This window comes from Haliaeetus leucocephalus, unplaced genomic scaffold (assembly GCF_000737465.1).
Source record: "Haliaeetus leucocephalus isolate CR32 unplaced genomic scaffold, Haliaeetus_leucocephalus-4.0 Scaffold840, whole genome shotgun sequence".
NCBI lineage: Eukaryota > Metazoa > Chordata > Aves > Accipitriformes > Accipitridae > Haliaeetus > Haliaeetus leucocephalus.
Window position 1 is genome coordinate 2,292,151 of NW_010973276.1, and position 7,770 is coordinate 2,299,920.

At 49.5% G+C, this 7,770-nt stretch overlaps 1 protein-coding gene across 2 annotated transcripts in view; it reads right to left on the reverse strand.

Moving 5' to 3' along the window:
- Nucleotides 1-2,123: 2,123 nt before the first annotated feature.
- Nucleotides 2,124-7,770, reverse strand: part of PTPN11 (protein tyrosine phosphatase, non-receptor type 11) — a 46,550-nt gene continuing 40,903 nt past the window's right edge. For both annotated transcript variants that reach the window (XR_775298.1, XR_775296.1), the window contains exon 17: nt 2,124-2,236. The gene's annotated coding sequence lies outside the window, so the exon portion shown is untranslated. The remainder of the gene's footprint in view (nt 2,237-7,770) is intronic.

Below are 7,770 nucleotides of genomic sequence, written 5' to 3' on the forward strand. Positions count from 1 at the left end.
ACTATGCACCTTTCTCCCAGCTAAACTGCCCCACGAGGCTGAAGCATTTCTTCCTCCTCTTCTTCCTTCTTCCACCCCAAGAGAAAAGAAAAATTAGAGGGGAACAAACCAAGTGCATATTTCAGAGCAAATCACTTTAAAAGCACACTTAAAACTCTCGCGGCGCAGTTTAAGAAATGTAATGCGTCCTCTCAAAGGAGATGGGTTCCCCGCCCCCCATAAAATGATCCACTAACGGCTTTCCAAAGGCACTGCGTGAGAATAATCTAAAGGCATAAAAACACTTGCCAGAGGCAGATTCTGTAGGATGTGTTTGTCAACAGCTCCCCTGCTGTGCCCACACACGCGGGTGCTCGCACCCATTTGCACGCTTGCACCCTGGAAGTTGCCCACAGGGAGGGGGGGGCAGGCCTGGGGATCCAGCTGCCCCCCCAAAACCTCTGGACGTGAGGTCAGATTCTTGTGCTGTTCCCCCTCCCAAAATCTGCACAGCCATCAGCTTTCCAAAAAGTCCAAAGGGACCACGGGGTCCAGCCCTCGGTCCAGCACCGCTAGCCCCCAGGGCTGCTCCTAGCAGCCCCTGAAAACTAAAATAGATCCAAAAAGCAGATTTAAACTGAGGAAAGCAAAGAGAGACTCAAGGAGCAGCAAAGAGGCAACATTTAGGTTTTAAGAGCAAGTTAAGCTAACGATCGCTCGGCTTTCTCATCTCTCTCAAGGCAAATAAAGCAGCAGACGGGTACCCGAAGCCTTTCCGCAGCTGTCTGTAAGGGTGCTGGTTGGTGCATCTGCTTTTCAAGTTGTACTCAGGCACAATAAAGTCTGAACTGGCAAAGTCTCACACACACACATCCTCTCTCTGCTCTAAAAGGGCTAATAACACAAAAGCTGGAGATGCTGGTGGGCCCAGTCAGCTAGGAGAAAGAATTTAATGAAAAAAAGAGAGAACTGGACACTGCTTAGGGATGTTTACTTAATTATTTAAAAAGCTGCAGAGAAAGAAATTCATAAAAGCCTCACTCAGAAGGCAAGCGTAATCAAGCTTTAAAAGTTTTTTTAAAAAAATACAATATATAGAACTAGATAGTTGCTAGCAGCTAAATTAGAAAGTGAGCAAAAGCAACAAGAGCAAGCAGCGCTTGGAAGAAATCCATTGTCTCCCTCCTTGAGCCCGATCAGCTTAGGTATGGAGAAATCCAAGCAGGGGTGTCAGCCCTGTAATCAACAGATGGGGTGGAAGTGCTGATGATAATGCAGAGAAACTGAGCTTATTTAATATGGAAGAGGAAGAATGAGATGATGTTTTCATGCCATAGTATGCCAAGACATTTCGTATTGTAACACGAACTAAAATAAACCAATAAATAGAGATTATTAATGCCAAACTTTTTTAAAAATCAGCCAGATATGGAGCAATTGAATCAAAGAGGTTTTAAAGAGCTGGCCAAGGACTTCTCTCTAGATTTATTTTGGGTTTTGTTTTTAAGTCCTTTTTAAAAGGCTATGTTAAATCACAGCCGTGTTATTTATTTCCTTGTATGTTAAAACAATCCATGTCGTCTTCCAAATCGTTGGGCTGACATTGAAGCCGGGCAAACAAAAGGAAGATCTCAAACAGGACTCACTTAATGAAGAAGTGAAATTTAATTAGTGCCAGGCAGCACACATTTATGAAAAGCAGATTTCATTAAACCAACCTGAGCTTTTTTATGAGATTCCAAAATGAGTTTACCAACACAACAGGGCATTTGATTCAACTACGGGTGACATTTTGATGAAGAAGCTGGAACAATATAAAAATCAACACCACAACCTGTTAAATCTCTAAACAGCTGGTTAACACACAGCTGCCCAAATGTCAGGCAAAGGAAAGAATCACCACTGACAGGGATGCTCTGCCAGCTGACAAGTCACTAAATAACAAGGGCTAATAATGAATGCTGGGAAAGCAGTTGTACAGCTGGGGCAATACCAAAGCTCAGGCTAAAAGATTCCTTCTGGCCTTAAAACCCATTAATACAGAGGGCTAGGGAAAGGCAAAACATCTGGTGAAAATAGCACAGGGGTTTCTCTCTCCTCCCACCCTATCTGGATGCACACACACACATCACCATGTTGCTGTGGCTTCAAACAGGGCTCCATCCTCAGCGCAAGGAATATGCCCGCTGACGGTTATTTTCCACGCTGTATTTGTGCTCCAGCTTTTATTCCTCTCCCGGGAAATCAGTAGCAAGCTCTGCAACAGGCAAAAAAAAAAAAAAAAAAAGAAAAGAAAAAAAATCACTTATTAGGACAATCAGAAAAGGAAATTGCTGGAAATCGGGCTGCCCACCTCATCCAAAGGCCAAATGCACATGAGGCTTTGAGCTAGGGCAGCACAGACATGGGGTGGCAGAGACACTGCCGATGCCACCCAGTGGGGGAGACAGAGGTTAAACTGCAGCAAAGCAAGAGGCCGTCAACAGACCCGGGCTTTTGGGGGGGGGGGGGGGGTTGGTAGTTGACACACGCTGGTTGGACAACACACAGGTTACGTATAAACCCTGCACTGGAACAGGGTATTTCTCGCCCTGCAGCAGCAGGAGCAAGGCAGGACGTGGCAGAGCTGTGCTGTCCATGTCTGGGTGCTGCTGGGTTTGGTTCCAGACATTTTGGTCCTGACACTTTTCCCCTCCTGGAGAGGGCACAGGGCTCACCAAGCCCCACCGGGGCCAGCTCGCTCTTCTTTTCTACCTAAATTACAGGGGTTAGGAAGCCTCCTTCCTGTGCGTGGAGGTTCCCCAGGGCCACCAGGCTCCAGGCTTGGGGACACCACTCCCTGGAGATACAATGACCATGGTCCCAGCCCAAGCTACAGACCCACCACAGCCCAAAGCGGTCGCGCTACCCTACGTCTGACACCCTGCTTCAGATCACTCTCTGTCCTTGCTAATTACTGCAGGGAGCCTTCTGCAGGCACACGCGTTCCCCTCCAACAGCATCTCCAAGGGAAGGACGTGCCGAAGCCCAGAGCCACCGTACTGGCCGGCTGCCACCCCCATCTCCTTGCAAAGTCCCTTTGACACTTTACAACCTTCACTGGGGCTGGGGGTAGGGGAAGTCACCGCTCTGCTCAGTGCAGCCGATGCACAAAAAGCTCCAGCTGCTGACCTTGGCCCCGGAGAGGGGAGGAGGAGAACGGTGGCTGTAGGGCTGGCTTGAGTACGTCTTTGGGATGAAAAACAGCAGGATAGGGACAAAAGCACGGCCAGAGCCCCAGAGCTGGAGGGGGAGATGCAGGGGCATTTCACATCAGCCCCAGGGTAGCAGCCACACAAGCCATGTGCAGGGGCTGCCGGGTGGCTGGGGGTGGACAAAAAGGCTACTGTCCTGCCTGGCCTTATGGGGGGTGAAGGTGACAGGGACGTCTGGGGGTGGTGGAAAGAAGGACAGGAGCAGGGAGCTGCAGGAAGCAGCCAGGCAGCAGCCAGGTGTTAGCACAGAGGGGTGAGCACCCGGCGGAGCCCCAGCATCCGTTCAAAATCTGGTGCCTTTATACCACCCAGGGAGAAGGTTTTCTCCCAAAGGCACCAGCATAGTTGGGCAACCAGGTCCTGCTCTGCGTTTGCCTCTGCAAGCCTGCGAGCAGCATCGCAGGGAGTGAAAAGAAAAAAAGCAGGTCTGCGCTTCTGGGCATGCGGAGGCACCTTCCTCCCCAGCCTCCCCTCCTCTGCAAAACCTTCACGTCTCTGAACAGGCACAGGCAGAGAAGCAAACACTCCTCCCGATGCTGATGAGCCCTTTTGTACCCAGCCTGCACGCTCCTTTACCTTTGGGCAGGGATAATAGGACAGCCTGAGCCAGGCGGCTGCTGCAAATGTCACCTCTTTGGAGAGGAGGACGGCGGGTGGCCGTCAGTGTTCTTGTCTGGAAGGAGTTGTGAGAGAAGGAGGAATTAATCCTGAAAGCTCAGCTGGTACCTTTGATTTTGGGGCCCTGGAGCATCCACCGCCCCCTGCGCTGTGCAAGGGCTGGGAGCAGCAGGGACCCATGAGCACCCCTATGGCAATGCACCCCCATTCTCGCATCGTCCCTCCACAGGTCTGCCAAGATGCCGATTCCTGTCCCAGAGACCTGTCACAAACTGGGATTGATTTCTGCACATCAACAAGCCTATTACTGACAGCCTGAGGCCGGTACCTCCTGATGGCTCAGAAGCACATCTCCTCCCCACCATGCTCCCAAACTGCTATGGCCATGGCCAGCCAGCTCAGGAAACCCAAAAATGCTCTCATCGCTCCTCCCTGGAGAGTTTTATACTCAGACATGATCTTCTGGTTCATCTCTGGGCTACAGCTGTCAGTGGTCCTCCCCTGCTTCCCCCTCCTCCTCCTCCAGGCAAAACCAGGAGGGAGTAACATGAAGGACATGTGTCACATCAGGTGCCTGGTCTGATGCTCAGAGACACTGAGGGTCCAGAGTGAGGGTGTGAGAAGAACCTGGTTAGATGAAACCTCCAGAGATGACTCAAACCCGAGGGAGGACACTTAAGGAGGCACATTATGGGTCTCCATCCAAGCGCTCTCGCTGCAGTGACCCATGAATATGCTGTTAGCTCTGCCCCCAGCTCACTGCTGCACTTATGTGCTCCGCTTTCACCAGAGGGATGCTCCTGAGGAGAAGCTGACCGGAACACCGCAATACGGCAAGTCCAAGCAAAGGATGTGGCACTGGAGCCGAAAGCCACATGGGACTGGCCAGAAACAGGCTGCTCTTGGGAACAGAGAGGCAGCAGCACATGGGATGCGCCCAGTGCCCGACCACCCCATGAAGCGGAGTGTCTCAATTCCCAAAAGCAGGAGCATCCTTCCCGTTAGCCCTCATCCTGCTGGGTTTAGACCCAGTGGGACACAAGGCAGAGACCAGATGAGCTACATCTCTGTCCACTGATCCCTTTTGGAAACCTCCAGTGCTTCCCAGTGACCTCTCACACCGTCTTCTCTCCTCCTGGAGATTTATCACAGACCCTGAACAGTAAACTCACACCAACAGTTTCCTTCAATGTAAACTATTCCAAGTTGTCTTCTATACATAAAGGCTCCTCCAGCTTTCTGTATTAATCTGTGCAATTAATTAGGCATTTGCCAATTAAATTTTAAACATCATTTTAGTTTAGTTGAAGGTGGGGGGAAGATTTCCTGTAAAGAAAAAAAAAAGGCAAGTAAAGCCCTAATGATGGAAATGATTAAAGACAGGCTGGCGAACAGGTCCTTAGAAGGCATGGATCTGCAGTCAGCTCAGATCACACCTCTCTCATCTCTAACTAAAAAATAATCATCATCACAGCATCATTGCAAAGTCAATAACTTTAAGACAGTCGAGAATTACTTCCACTTGCTTCGTCACCACTTATCCCCACTGAAAGCAAGCTGAGAGTATTCTCTGGGTAGAAAAAAAAAAGGCATTTTGTCCTCATCTTTCCTTTGGGGGAGGAACCTGACGTGGCAGCAGCAGACCGTAGAGCAATTGTTTTCCCAACCAGATGAGTTCACGGGTAACTGTGACCGGTGAGAGCTTTCATCACTGGGTGAAGTGCATCTTGCTCAGCGAGGTACAAACCTTCTGGCTCTTCACGGACAAGCCCTGGCCCCGAGAGCCCCGTGGGAGCATGAAAATTGTCCCATTTCATCACCAGCGGCACCCGAGGATGCAGGGTGCCAGGATGGTGCTGTCTTCCCTTTTCTCTTCCTCATGAGCTGCTAAATCTCTGCAAAGGAGCAATTTCATACATACTGCACAGATACGATGCAGGGATGGGCCGCTGCCATGACAGAAAACTAAACCTGCTACAGAGGATAAAGCTGATTTGAAATCCAGATGAGTATCTAAAGACAACCCAGCAGCAGCCACAGATCAAACCCATGTCCCTCATATTCACGCTTTGTCTTTCATCAAAAGCTCTCCAGGCCCTGCTGATGGCAGTTAATTAGATTCACCTTCATAGAGAAGATCGGCACCTTTTGTTATTTTCCAAGAGCAGGGAAGGTAAAAAAAAACCAAACCAAACAAAAAAACCCCAAATTTAAAACAACCACAAAGCAGCATTGCTTTCACCCAAATTATTTTAAAAGGTGATTATGAAGGATAATCCTCTGAAAAATTAGTTGGTGGATTTCCATTAAACCTGTTCTTCATTCAGCTGTTCAAGGGTCTCTGTCGGTCTGATGCCATGGGGAAGGTGTGTGTCCCTCCAGTCGCCCGGGTCAGTGGGGCGCTGGTCTCCCCTCCCCATCTGCCCAGCCCACGCCATCACAGCTGCTCCTTAGATTTTTCACTTTTCCTCCGATTTAAAATAGAAAATGGATAAAGCACCAATTAAAAAAATAAAGCAAGCTGGGGTTTGTCTTGGGTTAAGCTGGGGTTTTCAAAGGATGTTGCCCCAGTCTGTTGGAAATCAAGAGCAATGAAATTCTGCAGCAGTCTCTATTCAATGCCTTTGAAAATCGCAGCCTTTCATCCAGGTTTGAGCTGAAAGCATGAGGAATGCCCCCGCTGTCATGCTGCCTGCTCAAACAGGGCCACACACGCTGGCAGGGCAGCATCCCAGCTTCTCCATCTCCCTGCCGTAGTTACGGCTCCCGGGTTGTGCCCAATAGGAGAAAATTTATTAAGATCCAAATGCCCATCAGCAGGATAGAAAAATTGCCTGGGTAGACCTGCTGGCCAAAGAGTCAGCTCTCCAGCTGCTGAGCCTGCCCTGCTCAGAGATGTACCCCATGCTTGGGAGAGAGGGGTGGGGTTTAGAGATAAGGTCTAGAGCTGGGACTAGAAAGCAGGTATTCCTGGGAAAAAAAAAAAAAAAGAAAAAAAAAAGAGAGTTATTGATTCATTACACAAAATATTTTGGATGTCTCGCTGCCAGTAGCGGTTCTCTGTGAAAGCCCTCCAGATGTGCTGCCATACACACACGTGACTGTAGGCGACAACCACAGCGCGGTGCTGACAGCATCTTTCCATCTTTCTAAATAAAGACCATTCTCAACAGAGGAGCTCATAAAGACAATACTCCAGAAGCCATCAAGTTCCTGATGAGTTTGACCCACTCTATGTGCAAGAAGGACCCTCGCTCTTCCCTCCAGGGCTGTTATCTTGGCAATGACTATGCATGTGATGGAGGAGCGTTGGCTTGATGGGCTGCTCAGGGCAGGTATATACCCTGCACCTCACCCAGGAGAGCTGTTCCCTTAAAGTAAAACCCAATCCGAGTCAGGATGTTTCCAAGAGCAGATGATCTTCTTTGCAGAGATGCACTTGAGCAGCACAGAGCTCTTGACAAACACAACTGGGGAACCTGCCCTACTCCCAGCTAGTCCTAACTTGACACCTACACTGCCTACAAGATGCTGTTTGAGATGGATTTCAGAAGAGCCAAGCGTTTCACTATATGACTGATGGGTAAAGCTCAAGGCTGTTCTCAGCAGCACCTCCACACCGTGAGCTGGAGGAGAGCAAGAGACATAACTCAACACAGCTCTGCTTATCCAGAGCTCCCCAGCTGGCAGGGAGAAGTTTGCAAACTAAACATAAAATCTGAGAGCAAATCTGCTTTTACAGATCCCATCATAGTGCCATAGGGCAGGCAACAAGCCATGCTGGAACACCACTCTGACCTTTACAAACTTGATTTTTCCCCCCCAACCTCCCACTCTCTGGTCCCAGCAGCTGCAGCTGGAGCAGGACATTCATCATCGTTTACCATCAGGACTGCAGGAGGGGATGGGGGGACGGGGG